At 36.5% G+C, this 16,096-nt stretch overlaps 1 non-coding gene across 1 annotated transcript; it reads left to right on the forward strand.

The window, feature by feature from the left end:
* Nucleotides 1-4,491: 4,491 nt before the first annotated feature.
* LOC149495730 (small nucleolar RNA R71) lies at nt 4,492-4,598 on the forward strand. The gene has a single exon (XR_016321548.1). It is a non-coding gene; the product is annotated as a small nucleolar RNA R71 (small nucleolar RNA).
* The last annotated feature ends 11,498 nt before the right edge of the window (nt 4,599-16,096 follow it).

Raw genomic sequence — 16,096 nt, forward strand, 5'->3', positions numbered from 1 at the left:
TATAGTAGATTTGACTGGATCAGAATCTTCATTTTGGTAAACTTTTAAGCGTTGAGCATTGACTTTGAAACTCCGGTCACCATCCAGTATTTCAGCTGCCCCATGTGGAAAAATTTCTTTGATCGTGAATGGGCCAGACCATCTAGAATGCAATTTACCTGGAAAAAGACAGATTCTAGAGTTATAGGGTAGAACCTATTGGCCTACCTTTAGATTCCTTAGGATAATATGCTTATCATGCCATTATTTTGTGCGGTCTTTATAGATTTTGGCATTCTCATAAGCATGGAGTCTTATCTCATCCATCATATTCAATTGAAGCAACCTCTTTTGACCAACCTCCGTAGCATTAAAGTTAAGAAAATGGTTGCCCAATATGCCTTATTCTCTAACTCAACAGGAACGTGACAAGCCTTACCGTAAACCATTCGATATGGAGATATACCAATTGGTATTTTAAATGCAGTTCTATAAGCCCGAAGAGCATCATCGAGTTTCTTAGACCAGTCCTTCCTTGATTGGCCAACTGTGGTTTCCAGTATCTTCTTCATTTCCCTATTAGTGACTTCCACTTGTCCACTTGTTTGCAGGTGATATGGGGTACCTACACGATGAGTAACACCATACTTTGAAAGAAGGGAATCTAAGTATTTGTTACAAAAGTGCTTACCTTTGTCTGTGATTATTGCTCTTGGAGTACCATAATATGTGAAAATATGTTTCTTTATGAAGTTCATCACACTTTTGATATCATTATTGGGAAGGGCAACAGCTTCTGGCCATTTCGAGACACAGTCCACTACTACTAGAATGTATTGGTTAGAATAAGAGGATGGGAATGGCCCCATGAAATCCAAGCCCCACACATCAAAGATCTCCACTTCAAGGATATTGTTTAATGGCATCTCATATTGCTTGGAAATATTACCTAACCTTTGACAACGATCACAAAGATGAACAAAGTTAAAAGCATCTTTAAATAAGTTAGGCCAATACAAATCTCTTTTTAGAATACGTGCTGCCGTCTTGCTTGCTCCAAAGTGTCCTGCACATTCCATTGAATGACAGAATCGAAGGACACTTTCCATTTCCTCTTCCGGTATACATCGTCGAAAAAGCTGGTCATTACAATATTTGAACAAAAAGGGCTCCTCCCAATAATAACATTTAAGATCATGAAAAAATTTTCTCTTTTGTTGATAAGAAAGATTGGGAGGAGTAATTTTGCAATCAAGGTAGTTAACTATATCAGCATACCATGGAGCTTGTGCTTTAGCTAGAAGAAGAAGATGTTCATGGGGGAATTCTTCATTGATTTGCAATTCTGCTTGCTCTTCTTCTCCCAACTCAGGCCTGGATAAATAATCCGCTACAAGGTTCTCAGTTCCTTTTTTTTATCACAAATCTCTAAATTAAATTCCTGTAAAAGAAGAACCCAATGAATTAATCTAGGCTTTACGTCTTTCTTTTCTAATAAATATTTAATAGCAAAGTGATCAGTTTACACTATTGTTTTAGCTCCAATCAAATAGGCCCTAAATTTATCAAAAGCAAAAACAATAGCTAGAAGTTCTTTTTCAGTGGTGGCATAATTCAATTGTGCATCATTCAATGTGCGACTAGCATAATAAATGATATGAAATTTCTTTTCCTTTCCTTGCCTAAGAACAGCTCCTATAGCATGATCACTGGCATCACACATAAGTTCAAAAGGAAGACTCCAATCTGCTGTAGCAATGATGGGTACTGAAGTCAACTCTTTCTTCAACTTGTTAAAAGTATTCAAACACTCTTTGTTAAAATCAAAAGGAACATCTTTAACTAATAAATTACAAAGAGGTTTTGTGATTTTGGAGAAATCCTTGATAAATCTCTTGTAAAATCCTGCATGGCCAAGAAAGCTTCTTACTCCCTTTATTGAATTTGGAGAAGGTAGCTTTTCAATTACCTCTATCTTGGCTTTATTTACTTCAATCCCTTTTTTTGAGATTTTATGCCCTAAAACAATACCTTCACTAACCATAAAATGGCATTTTTTCCAATTCAAAACAAGGTTAGTGTCCTCACATCGCTGCATTACTAAAGAGAGGTTATAAAGACAAGAATCAAAAGAAGAACCAAACGCAGAAAAGTCATCCATAAATATTTCAATCAACTTCTCAACCATGTCAGAAAATATAGATATCATGCATCTTTGAAAGGTTGCAAGAGCATTGCACGTCCCAAAAGGCATTCTCCTATAAGCGAAAGTACCATAAGGGCAAGTGAAAGTGGTTTTCTCTTGATCCTCGGGAGCAATAGGTATTTGGAAATACCCTGAATAACCATCTAAGAAGTAATAATAGGGATAGTCTGCAAGTCTTTCAAGCATTTGATCAATAAAAGGTATAGGGAAGTGATCCTTGTGTGTTGCTTTGTTCAATTTCCTATAATCAATACACACACGCCAACCTGTGACAGTTCTAGTAGGAATTAACTCATTATTCTTGTTAGCGATAACTATCATACCTCCTTTCTTTGCGACAACTTGAACAGGACTTACCTAATTGCTATCGAAAATTGGATAGATAATGCCAGCATCCAAAATTTTTATGATCTCTGCTTTGACTACCTTTTTCATGTTTGGGTTCAATCTTTTTTTATGCTCAATTGAAGGTTTGTAGTCTTCTTCCATTAAGATCTTGTGCATGCATACGCTTGGACTTATTCCCTGCAAATCTGAAATTGACCATCCTAGGGCTTTCTTATGTTTTCGAAGTACCTGCAATGATCTTTCCTCTTGATCAAGTGTTAAGTGAGAAGAAATAATAACAGTATTTGAATTATTTTCACCTAAGAATGCATGTTTTAAATGAGATGGAAGTTGTTTCAGTTCTTACCTTGGTAATTCACTTTCTTTTTCATCTATGATGCTTGGATTATTAATGTCATCTTTATTTTTAGTATGCAAAGTGTCTTTAACACATTCATCAACAACATCAATTCTAAAGCAGTCATTATAATCCATGGGAAGTTTACAAGATTTAAGAACACAAAAAATAACTTCCTCTTGACCTACCCTCAAGGTTAATTTTCCTTCATACACATCAATTAATGCTCTTGCAGTTGCAAGAAAAGGCCTTCCAAGGATTAGGGATGCTTCTCTATCTTCATCAATGTCAAGAATAACTAAATCAGCAGGAAAGATGAATTTACCTACCATGATGAGTACATCTTCTATGATCCCTCTTGGATATTTGATTGATCGATCTGCCAACTGTAGGGACATTCTTGTTGGTTTTGGCTCTCCCATCCCTAGCATCTTAAAAACTTCATAAGACATAAGATTAATACTAGCACCTAAATCTGCTAATGATTTTTCAAAATCAAGATTTTCAATATTACAAGGGATAGAAAAACTTCCTGGATCCTTTAATTTTGGAGGTAATTTATTTTGAATGATTGCACTACACTCCTCTGTCAACATTATCATTCCTTGATCATCAATCTTCCTTTTCTTGCTTAGGATCTCTTTTAGGAATTTTGCATAACTGGGCATTTGCGCAAGGGTTTTAGCAAAATGTATGTTGATTTGAAGCTTTTTGAAGACATCAAGAAATTTGAGGAAGCTCTTGTCATCTTGTGTTTTCTTTAACCTTTGTGGGAAAGGGACAGGTGGAACATAAGATTTTACTTCCTCTTTCTCTTCTAGGTCAATGATGGGAATGTTTTTCTGCTCTTCCATCTCCGTCTCTGCCCTGGTTGGTTCCTCTAACTGTTTGCCATTCCTCAAGGTGATAGTTTGTACCAGTTCTTTAGGATTTTTTTTCTGTATTACTAGGTAACGTACCTTGAGGTCGGGAGGCTATCATGTTTGCAAACTGCCCTAGTTGAATCTCTAAGTTCCTTATCACATCTTATTGGATTTTGTTATTTTCTCGGGTTTCGTTCATGAAGTCCATGTGCGATTTAGAAAGGGCAGTAAGGAGATCATCATGAGACTTTTTCTCTTGAGGTAGAAAACCTGGTGGTGCATTCAAGGCATTGTTTGGATTCCCATACGAAAGATTAGGGTGATTCCTCAACCTGTTATCATAAAAATTAGAGTACGGGTAATTCTTCCTTCCTTGATTCATCACATAGTTTACTTGCTCCAAATTTTATGGATTTAAAGAATCTAACATGCATTCTCCAATCCCATGTTGTCCATTACTCCTGTCGCAAATTTGCACAATAGAATTAACTGAGTTAGTAGTCAATAAGTCAAATTTACTTACCATATTATGTACCTTGGCATTGAGTACGGTGATGGCATCAATCTCATAAACTCTTGTAGTTTTCTTCCTTTCGGAGTTGCTTTGATAATGGCTATTGCTTGCCATCTCTTCTATGAAGTCATAGGCCTCATCAATTTCTTTTCTTGCAAAGGATCCACCTGCAGCTGCATCTAGAGTAATTTTAATGTTAGGAGACAATGCATTATAAAAAGTTTGCACCTGTAACCACTTAGGCAAGCTGTGATGTGAGCACTTTCTCAATAAGTCCTTGAATCTCTCTCAAGCTTCATACAAACTCTCTTGATCATGGTGGACAAAGGTCATTATCTCATTGCGTAGTTTTGTGGTCTTTGAAGATGAAAAGAATTCTGCCAAAAATTTTTGGGCTAATTCCTCCCATGTTGTAAAAATTTCAGCAAGGCATGATTGTAACCAGGATCGTGCTTTGTCCCTAAAGTGAAAGGAAAGAGTCTTAATTTTATGGCATCCTCAGAAACTCCATTTTGTTTGAAAGTGTCATAAATCTCTAAGAAATTTGTGATATGGGCTTTAGGATTTTTACTAAGTAAACCTCCATATTGAATTGAGGTGGAAAGCATTTGAATAATTGCAGGTTTAATTTCAAAATTGTTAGCTTCTACCCTAGGTCTAGTGATACTCAAGGTTGTTCCATTGAGAGAGGGAGTTGTGTAATCTCGCAAAGTGCAGACATGAGGTTGGGGTCTGTCCTGAGGGTTAATTTCATCAGCTATATCTGCTTGTTGTTCTGGTTTGTTCTCTCGTGCTCTTCTAGCAGTGTTGTTCCTACGACAAGTCTTTTCGATTTCTGGATCAAAGATCAAGGATTCAGTTCTACCTGATCTTCTTTGCATAAACACCTGAAATAATCTTCTAGAAAATTTAAATTAAATAAATAAATAAACAAAAAAAAATGTCTAAATTAATAATAGGGTAATTATTATTCATATTGGTAACGCCAATCCCCGGCAACGGTGCCAAAAACTTGACAGTGATGTTTCACAAGTGTACGAAATCGCAACAAGTAATATAGAGTGAGAAAAGTATCGTATCCACAGGGATTATATACTAAGTACCAAAATTGTGTTAACCTACTATTATTTAAACGTTGATTTAGGGGAAATTACTTTAAGGAACCAAATTAAACAAATAAAAGAGAATAAAAAGAAATCAAACAACAATATTTGATTAAAAGAATCAAGGATTTAAAGCTACTAGGGATTTTGACTTCACTTAATTCTATCCAATTTATTTTGTTAGTTCGTTAATCAATTTTAATTGTTTAAGTAGGGGAAACAACCCTAAAATCACTAACAAGCTCTTCTGGTGTTTTGTTAGCTATTTTAACCCGGTCTAATTGTAACATCCCTTCCCGGTCCACCCGTAAACCCGAATAAACCGAGCCGAGACGCTAAAAACTGGTTGACTGAATGAACTGACATGCTGAAATCATAATGTATAATGAATCTAATATCATGCTGAGATTGCTTATAGTAATAATGTACTGAATATTTACAAGACATGATACTAATTACAAAATGGATTGGGCCCAACTGTGTGCCCTGTACATGCCATAAAAAGAATAACAAAATGAGTTTCTACCCTGAAGACCGAGTCTTCTATAGATGAACGGCAGCAGTTGTAAACGGACCCTCTACGGACCAATCTCAAAACCTGCGAGTTAAACAGGTAACTCGCTGAGCAAATAAAGCTCAGTGGATATCTCAACATAAAACAACAATAAGCACACATATAAGCAAAAAGCATTATGTAAGCACATATAATCACACATAACATGCGGCTTTCATTTTACCTTAATGATCTTTCTTACTGTTTATTTTACTGTATGATTCATGCAGTAGCAAGTTAAAATATCTGTATGGCTCCATAAGGTTATAGCGAAACCGAGGTGATAAGAAAAACTGTATAAACTGGATGAATACTGTATACTTGGCTGCTATGGCCCATATAATCATATCCACTCAACGGCCTGTAGCCGAAGTAACAAACTGTATGAGGCGCAGATCTGCTATTCTATGTCGCGACATAGCCTTATCTACATGGTTTCTACCCAACCTCAATGGAGCTTCATATTAGCATATCAACAATGTAACACAATAGCACATAAATGGTTTTACAACTTCATAGTTCATCATGTTGATTTGATTTCACATCATATGAATGCTTGTATGTTGTTTTAATCCATGTTCTTATGTTGTATTTTTGTTGTAAAATGATTGGATGCATGCATGTTGAGCAAAGAACCCAATTACATAGAAAAAGAAAGTCCAAAAATGCAGGAAAAACCAAGTCGCGAGCGCGCCTGTGGAAGTCGCGAGCGCGAGATGCAGAAAATAAGAGACAGTGTGTTATCAGGCACAAGTCGCGATCGCGTACTTGAAAGTCGCGAGCGCGTAGTGTGCCAAATGAGAGACAGTGAGTTTTCATGCCAACTACGCGAGCGCGCACTTGAGAGTCGCGATCGCGTAATATGCCAATTGAGAGTCAGAGAGTTTTCATGCCAACTACGCGAGCGCGCAGTGCAAGTCGCGAGCGCTTCCAGGCCAAGGGCCAACTTCGCGATCGCGTCTTGCAAGGTCGCAAGCGCGAGAAGAGCAAAATGAGAGTCAGTGAGTTTGAAGTGGAAGTCGCGCGCGCGCAGTGCAAAGTCGCGAGCGCGCGACGTGCTTCCAGCCTACGCAGTGCCAGGTCGCGACGCGTTTCCAGCCTGCGCAGTCTGCGCTCTTTTGGTCATATCTCTCAATATACAAATCCAATTTGGGTGATTCAAAAACCCATGCAAAGCTAACACATAGAGGAACAAATAACTCTTCTATGACACTTCCTAATTCCCTCATTAAATGGGGTCAAAATCAAGATGAAGTCCTCCCCTGTTTTCAACATAAACTCAATACCTCCCCTGTTTTCACATCATGTCCACTCTTCTCACTCAACAATAAGCAACATATCATCTCACTAGCAACACACCACACAATTTACATGCAAAGAAAATAGAAAACAACATGAGATATCAAACCTTGACGTCAAAAGCTTGACCTCTGTTTCAGCTTCTCTTTTCTGCACCTTTTGAACTTTCTTCTCCTATACACAAGAATTCTCATAACTCATCTCCAATAGAACTAAATGAAATAGGAAATAACATCACACTTCAAGGAATTCTACTTACTTGAAGTTGACTTACTGCTTAACTATGTTGACAATTGAAAGAAAATGGGCGGGACAAGTAAGAAGAGAAGGAGAAACGGGAAAATGGGAAAGTGAGTTGATAAGAACGGGTAGTCTCTAGATGAAATGACTTGGCTGTGTAAACTCCCCAATTGGTACCTCAAGTGTACAAAGGCTACAACTTAATACACAAGCTGTATATTTTAATGCAAACAAGTCCTAACCTTATATGCAAATAAGTCCACTTCTAATCTCTTTCTACCCCAACCAGGTTTGGTTCAACTCGACTCAACTCAATGCAAGACTCGACTCAATGCAAAGACTCAACTCGGTAGGATGTCACAATTCTCCCCTCCTAAATAAAAACTTCGTCTCGAAGTTTTGTAACACCCCTTCCCGGTCCACCCGTTAACCCGAATGAACCGAGCCGAGACGCTACAATCTGGTTGCACTGTTATCTTGTCATGCTGATAGCATACTGTATGCAAAATATGAATATAAACACTCCCAATTACACTCTAAACTTTCAACATCTCCAAGAAGCATCATAACACAATAACCCTTTATATAAATATCTTTACATAATTGTATAAATCCTCAAAAGTATTTAATATCTAGCAAGTAATTGCATTCAGAATCTATATCAAGTTTTCATGACCTAATCATACCAACTATAGTAAACTATTTCATCTTCAATCATTTCATAAATATTATTCTTATCTCCAACTACTTACACCAAAATAATTACATGTTTCACTTATATTTACAATCACATAAGCTCTAACAATAAAAGAATTATACATGCCATAACTTTTAATACATGCCATAAATCTTAATTCTACATCTCTCAATCTACTATGACCAAATTAAGCACTTCTGCTTTGATAGTACTCCTCAAGTTTTCAAGTAACACCCACGATCTTCAGCCTGCGCGTGATAAAAATCGACGCGCTGAGTATAAAACTCAGTGGTTCTTATACTTTACATACTAAACAAAGTGCGATGGCAACTAACTTCAAATACCAATTTCATAAAGCATTGATACTCATAAACATAATTAATCTACTTCTCTCATAACTCCTTTACATGAACCTTATATTACACATTATGATACCATCATGGTCTTACCTGCTGTTCATTGTGTTGTCTGCATGAAATCAATAAATATGTAAGAATACATAATAGTATATGTTCATTGTCTTACTTGCTATTCATTATGCTGTATGACTTATGCCCTTTTAGTCACATCATATAAGTTATGATTAATAACAACTCATGACTGTATGGCTTCTTAAGAATTTAATAAATAAACTTGTGAGCATATATAACATTATACTTTCATGATCTTACCTGATGTTCTTTATGCTGTATGAACTCTGCAACTTTGATTAAACTCAGTGAATATCACAATAAATGAAGAAACGTATAAGCACATACATATGTGGACATAAATACACATTTACTCGCATATGGAATGTAAGCACACATATCATGATACTGTCATGTTTCACTTGATGATCTTTCTTGCTGTATAGTATACTGTATGATTCATGCAATGTTATGTCAAGATATCTGTATGGCTCCATAAGGTTATAGTGAAACCGAAGTGATAAGATAAACTGTATGAATACTGTAGGCTATAGGCCCCGAACCGGATTCGCCTATGCCACTGTATGATCTAGTGAGATACTGTCCGCTTTGGTGCCCCTAACCGGATTTGCACCGCACGGTTTAATCATATCCACTCAACGGCCTGTAGCCGGAGTTCCAAACTGTATGAGGCGCAGGTCTGCTATTCTATGTCGCGACATAGCCTTATCTACATGGTTTCTACCTAACCTCAATGGAGCTTAAGATTAGCATGTCAACAATGTAACACAATAGCACATAAATGGTTTCACAACGTCATCGTTCATCATATTGATTTGATTTCACATCATATGAATGCTTGTATGTTGTTTTAATCCATGTTCTTATATTGTATTTTTGTTGTAAAATGATTGGATGCATGCATGTTGAGCAAAGGAATGAGATTACATAGCAAATGAAAGGCAAAAGAGGGTCACAGCACAAGTCGCGACCGCGTATGTGAAAGTCGCGAGCGCGACTTGTGCATCCTGAGAGTCAGTGTGTTTCTGGCTGAAGTCGCGACCGCGCAGCACAAGTCACGAGCGCGAGATGAAGTCGCGAGCGCGCTTGTGTGATTCGCGAGCGCGAGATACGCACACTGAGAGTCAGAGAGCTTCTGGCCAAACTCGCGACCGCGCATGTGAAAGTCGCGAGCGCGAGTTGTGCCATTTGAGAGTCAGAGAGTTTTTGGCCAAAGTCGCGACCGCGCATGTGAAAGTCGCGAGCGCGACTTGCTTTCCAGACCGCGCGGGCGCGCGACGTGTTTCCAGATTGTGCAGTCTGTGTTCTTTTGGCCATAACTCTCAATATACAACTTCAAATTGAATGATTCAAAAGCCCATGTAAAGCTAACACAGAAAGGAACAAATAACTCTTCTATGACAATTTCTAATTCCATCATTATATGGGTTCAAAATCAAGATGAAGTTGCTGGTAACATTTCCAGCAAACTCTATTTCCGCTTCATATATTCATCCCCTGTTTTCACATCATTTCCAGTACTTCCACCCAACAACAAGAAACATATCATCTCATGAGCAACACTCCACACAATTTTTCATGCAAAGAAGATGGGAAATAACAAGAGATATCAAACCTTGGTTTCAAAAAGCTGGGACTCTGTTTTAGCTTCTCTTTTCTGCAACTTTTGAACTTTCTTCTCTTGCAGTTGACTTAATGCTTAACTATGTTGACAATGGAAAGAAAATGGGCGGGACAAGTAAGAAGAGAATGATAAACATGAAAATAGGAAGTGAACTGATAAGAACGGGTAGTCTCTAGAAGAAGTGAGTTGGCTGTGTAACATATCTAATTGGTACCTCAAGTGTACAAAGGCTACAACTTCATACCCAAGCTGTATGTTTTAATGCAAGCAAGTCCTAACTTTACATTCACATAAGTCCACTTATACTCTCATTCTACCCCAACAAGGTTTGATTCAACCCAACTCAACTTACCTCTATGAAATGACTCAACTCAACTCACTAGGATGTTACAATTCTACCCCCCTTAAAAAAATTTCGTCCTCGAAATTCGTTTACATTAAACACTTACAACTCTCATAATAGTTTCCAACTCAGATTTTTCGTTACTCGGCTAGCACTCACTGACCTTATGTTCTCCACATGAATCTCCCAAATGAACATCCAGACTAGCTAATCTATCCATTCCATGTCAGTACTCAATCCAAAGACCTATATCTCGCCCATACCAAACATATCAGCATATCATAAACATATCATATCATATATATATATCATATCATCATCTCATATACATATCAAGGCATTGTATTGCAATAGCCTATTCACAGATTTGCATACAGTAAATTCTCATAAAGCATGATGAGATTATAGAAACATAGCCTGCGATCATATCATTTATGTTCATAACTGTATGACTAACTTTATGTTGTCATGGTACTTAATTTCATCATGGTACTTCTTCTCATCCACTGTCATGTATATATACATATAGTCATACTTGCATCCTTGCAAGTTCCAGTCAAGAAGAAAACAAAATGAAACCAAAGTTCCAAATGTCAATACATGAAAGTACAATCACAAAGTTATGCAAATCATGCAATGTGCCATATAGATTATCTCAACTTGACTATTTATCCTTAATGATTTGGTAGTGCCATCCAAATAGAATTCACTAAGGACTAGCAATTCCACCTTTCTTCTTTTTTTTTTGACTCTTAGATAGCTCACATAAATCCATAAATCATCCATAACTTATAAATACTTCTATTAATGATTAACCAATCTTTTCTGTCTGAAGAATGATCACTTATAAAATCTTGATCATTTTGGCTCAGAATTTATTCTCATATGCACATAGGGAGATCAACACGAACCACAATTTGTATATATTCATGAACTCTCAAAGGATAGTAAGTCTGATCTTGTATATACTCTGATGCATCTTTACTTCTATTTCCATCAAATCTTAATAACCATGATTCCTAACTTGTCACAAAAACTCTGAATGATTATCATCTCATTTGAATCATCCTAATCTATATTCCTTTATCTTTGTAAGTGATACTCTTCTAAATCTTAATTTACTCACATGACTAGATCCATTCTTATTTACCTAATTTCTTAGTATAACATCAATTCAATGGTTGGCCAACTATCTCTCCATGGCCAATATCATTCATCATTTCACTTAATCCTCATGGTCCAATATTTATATAACATCATTATCTTCATTTGGTGTTTAGGAGTCGTTTACCTTTTTCCTCGGATCATAGACTCTCTCAATAAACACAAATCCTTATGTATAGCTTACATAACATCTAGCAGTCAACAGATATTTTAAACCTCAAAATTTAAATCTTGTTCAATATAATTCACACTTATACCATATTAACCCTCAAGGTGCTACAATTCATATAATTTCACTACTAGGCTCATCAAGAGTTACATAATTGATTTCATCCTAGAAATCACCATACTTTTCTTATAACCATAGTACGTTATATGACTCCTGATAGTCATACATTTGCAAACTAGCTGATGAACACCACATTATACTTGATTCCACCAAATCGTAAGTAGTTCTCATAAATATACATCACTTCTCATAAATGACTTGAAATAATGACAGTTGTTCCTATGAAAAATACTCATCACCCATTCTTAGAACGATTCACATCAACTCATTCATCATTAAGATCATTTATGTAAATACACCAATGAATATATGTATATATGTATTCTATCCAGCAAAATGCTTATCTCAATAGTCATATTAGATTCCATTAACCACAATCATGTAAACATCAATACTCTTCTTAACTAGATTCTAATGTCCTTATATCCGAATCAGTTTGTTTGCTTATTAGCTAATACTAGCACCTCATCCTCAACATACTCCGTCCAAAGGTACATGTACACACATTCATGCATTTTATGCAAGCAGTTCACATTCACATCATTTCACCTTTATACTCGTAATCATGCATAACTTAATATAGCTTTGTGCATACACAACCATACAAGTGTACACTTCATCTAACATACTTAAATATATACATATATGTTACTTCCATGTTCACGTCATAAACTATTATACTTTCATAGCTCATGAATTTATACAAGTAACTTTATTGTCATGTATAAAACAATCCTTCATTTATCAAAACTTTAGAAAACCACACTTGAAAATATATATATATATTTATTTATTTATTATTATTTTTTTTTTTTTCAAAGTGTTCTGAGAAGAAGAATTTTCATAGCAAAATCATTTGTTCAGAAGCAACATAAACTGTGCTTCTTCTGGAGGCAACATGAACAAACATGTTTACAAGTCATTCATGCCATCACCATCATAGATAAAAATCAGTTTCAAAATATAATCTCATAATACTGATAACATGTTGAACTCATATCAACTCACGAAAGTACACAAATCCTTAATACCTCAATAATCTTTCATCTCCAATAACCATTACATCGACTTCCCTATCCACTATTCTCTAAGCATATCCTCCATGAACAATGATCTCAATGATCTAAAGGATATAACCAGTAATCATCAAGAGGAACCTCAATTTATACTCCGCTTACTACGACACTATTCTCCAATGGCTGGTTGTTTCCAATCGAACCAATATGGCATGTCTTTAACTTAAATTACTCATACTCTCATGTAAAACAAATAACTTCCTACATATATGCACATATAGTCCGAGAACCGCCTAAACCTAGGCTCTGATACCAAAAATTGTAACACCCCTTCCCGGTCCACCCGTTAACCCGAATGAACCGAGCCGAGACGCTACAATCTGGTTGCACTATTATCTTGTCATGCTGATAGCATACTGTATGCAAAATATGAATATAAACACTCCCAATTACACTCTAAACTTTCAACATCTCCAAGAAGCATCATAACACAATAACCCTTTATATAAATATCTTTACATAATTGTATAAATCCTCAAAAGTATTTAATATCTAGCAAGTAATTGCATTCAGAATCTATATCAAGTTTTCATGACCTAATCATACCAACTATAGTAAACTATTTCATCTTCAATCATTTCATAAATATTATTCTTATCTCCAACTACTTACACCAAAATAATTACATGTTTCACTTATATTTACAATCACATAAGCTCTAACAATAAAAGAATTATACATGCCATAACTCTTAATACATGCCATAAATCTTAATTCTACATCTCTCAATCTACTATGACCAAATTAAGCACTTCTGCTTTGATAGTACTCCTCAAGTCTTCAAGTAACACCCACGATCTTCAGCCTGCGCGTGATAAAAATCGACGCGCTGAGTATAAAACTCAGTGGTTCTTATACTTTACATACTAAACAAAGTGCGATGGCAACTAACTTCAAATACCAATTTCATAAAGCATTGATACTCATAAACATAATTAATCTACTTCTCTCATAACTCCTTTACATGAACCTTATATTACACATTATGATACCATCATGGTCTTACCTGCTGTTCATTGTGTTGTCTGCATGAAATCAATAAATATGTAAGAATACATAACAGTATATGTTCATTGTCTTACTTGCTATTCATTATGCTGTATGACTTATGCCCTTTTAGTCTCATCATATAAGTTATGATTAATAACAACTCATGACTGTATGGCTTCTTAAGAATTTAATAAATAAACTTGTGAGCATATATAACATTATACTTTCATGATCTTACCTGATGTTCTTTATGCTATATGAACTCTGCAACTTTGATTAAACTCAGTGAATATCACAATAAATGAAGAAACGTATAAGCACATACATATGTGGACATAAATACACATTTACTCGCATATGGAATGTAAGCACACATATCATGATACTGTCATGTTTCACTTGATGATCTTTCTTGCTGTATAGTATACTGTATGATTCATGCAATGTTATGTCAAGATATCTGTATGGCTCCATAAGGTTATAGTGAAACCGAAGTGATAAGATAAACTGTATGAATACTGTAGGCTATAGGCCCCGAACCGGATTCGCCTATGCCACTGTATGATCTAGTGAGATACTGTCCGCTTTGGTGCCCCTAACCGGATTTGCACTGCACGGTTTAATCATATCCACTCAACGGCCTGTAGCCGGAGTTCCAAACTGTATGAGGCGCAGATCTGCTATTCTATGTCGCGACATAGCCTTATCTACATGGTTTCTACCTAACCTCAATGGAGCTTAAGATTAGCATGTCAACAATGTAACACAATAGCACATAAATGGTTTCACAACGTCATCGTTCATCATATTGATTTGATTTCACATCATATGAATGCTTGTATGTTGTTTTAATCCATGTTCTTATATTGTATTTTTGTTGTAAAATGATTGGATGCATGCATGTTGAGCAAAGGAATGTGATTACATAGCAAATGAAAGGCAAAAGAGGGTCACAGCACAAGTCGCGACCGCGTATGTGAAAGTCGCGAGCGCGACTTGTGCATCCTGAGAGTCAGTGTGTTTCTGGCTGAAGTCGCGACCGCGCAGCACAAGTCGCGAGCGCGAGATGAAGTCGCGAGCACGCTTGTGTGATTCGCGAGCGCGAGATACGCACACTGAGAGTCAGAGAGCTTCTGGCCAAACTCGCGACCGCGCATGTGAAAGTCGCGAGCGCGAGTTGTGCCATTTGAGAGTCAGAGAGTTTTTGGCCAAAGTCGCGACCGCGCATGTGAAAGTCGCGAGCGCGACTTGCTTTCCAGACCGCGCGGGCGCGCGACGTGTTTCCAGATTGTGCAGTTTGTGTTCTTTTGGCCATAACTCTCAATATACAACTTCAAATTGAATGATTCAAAAGCCCATGTAAAGCTAACACAGAAAGGAACAAATAACTCTTCTATGACAATTTCTAATTCCATCATTATATGGGTTCAAAATCAAGATGAAGTTGCTGGTAACATTTCCAGCAAACTCTATTTCCGCTTCATATATTCATCCCCTGTTTTCACATCATTTCCAGTACTTCCACCCAACAACAAGCAACATATCATCTCATTAGCAACACTCCACACAATTTTTCATGCAAAGAAGATGGGAAATAACAAGAGATATCAAACCTTGGTTTCAAAAAGCTGGGACTCTGTTTTAGTTTCTCTTTTCTGCAACTTTTGAACTTTCTTCTCTTGCAGTTGACTTAATGCTTAACTATGTTGACAATGGAAAGAAAATGGGCGGGACAAGTAAGAAGAGAATGATAAACATGAAAATAGGAAGTGAACTGATAAGAACGGGTAGTCTCTAGAAGAAGTGAGTTGGCTGTGTAACATATCTAATTGGTACCTCAAGTGTACAAAGGCTACAACTTCATACCCAAGCTATATGTTTTAATGCAAGCAAGTCCTAACTTTACATTCACATAAGTCCACTTATACTCTCATTCTACCCCAACAAGGTTTGATTCAACCCAACTCAACTTACCTCTATGAAATGACTCAACTCAACTCACTAGGATGTTACAAGTTTACCTGTTGTAAACAACTGCGG

Source organism: Jatropha curcas, chromosome 6 (assembly GCF_041381405.1).
Source record: "Jatropha curcas cultivar XTBG-Jc1 chromosome 6, XTBG_Jcur_1.0, whole genome shotgun sequence".
Lineage (NCBI taxonomy): Eukaryota > Viridiplantae > Streptophyta > Magnoliopsida > Malpighiales > Euphorbiaceae > Jatropha > Jatropha curcas.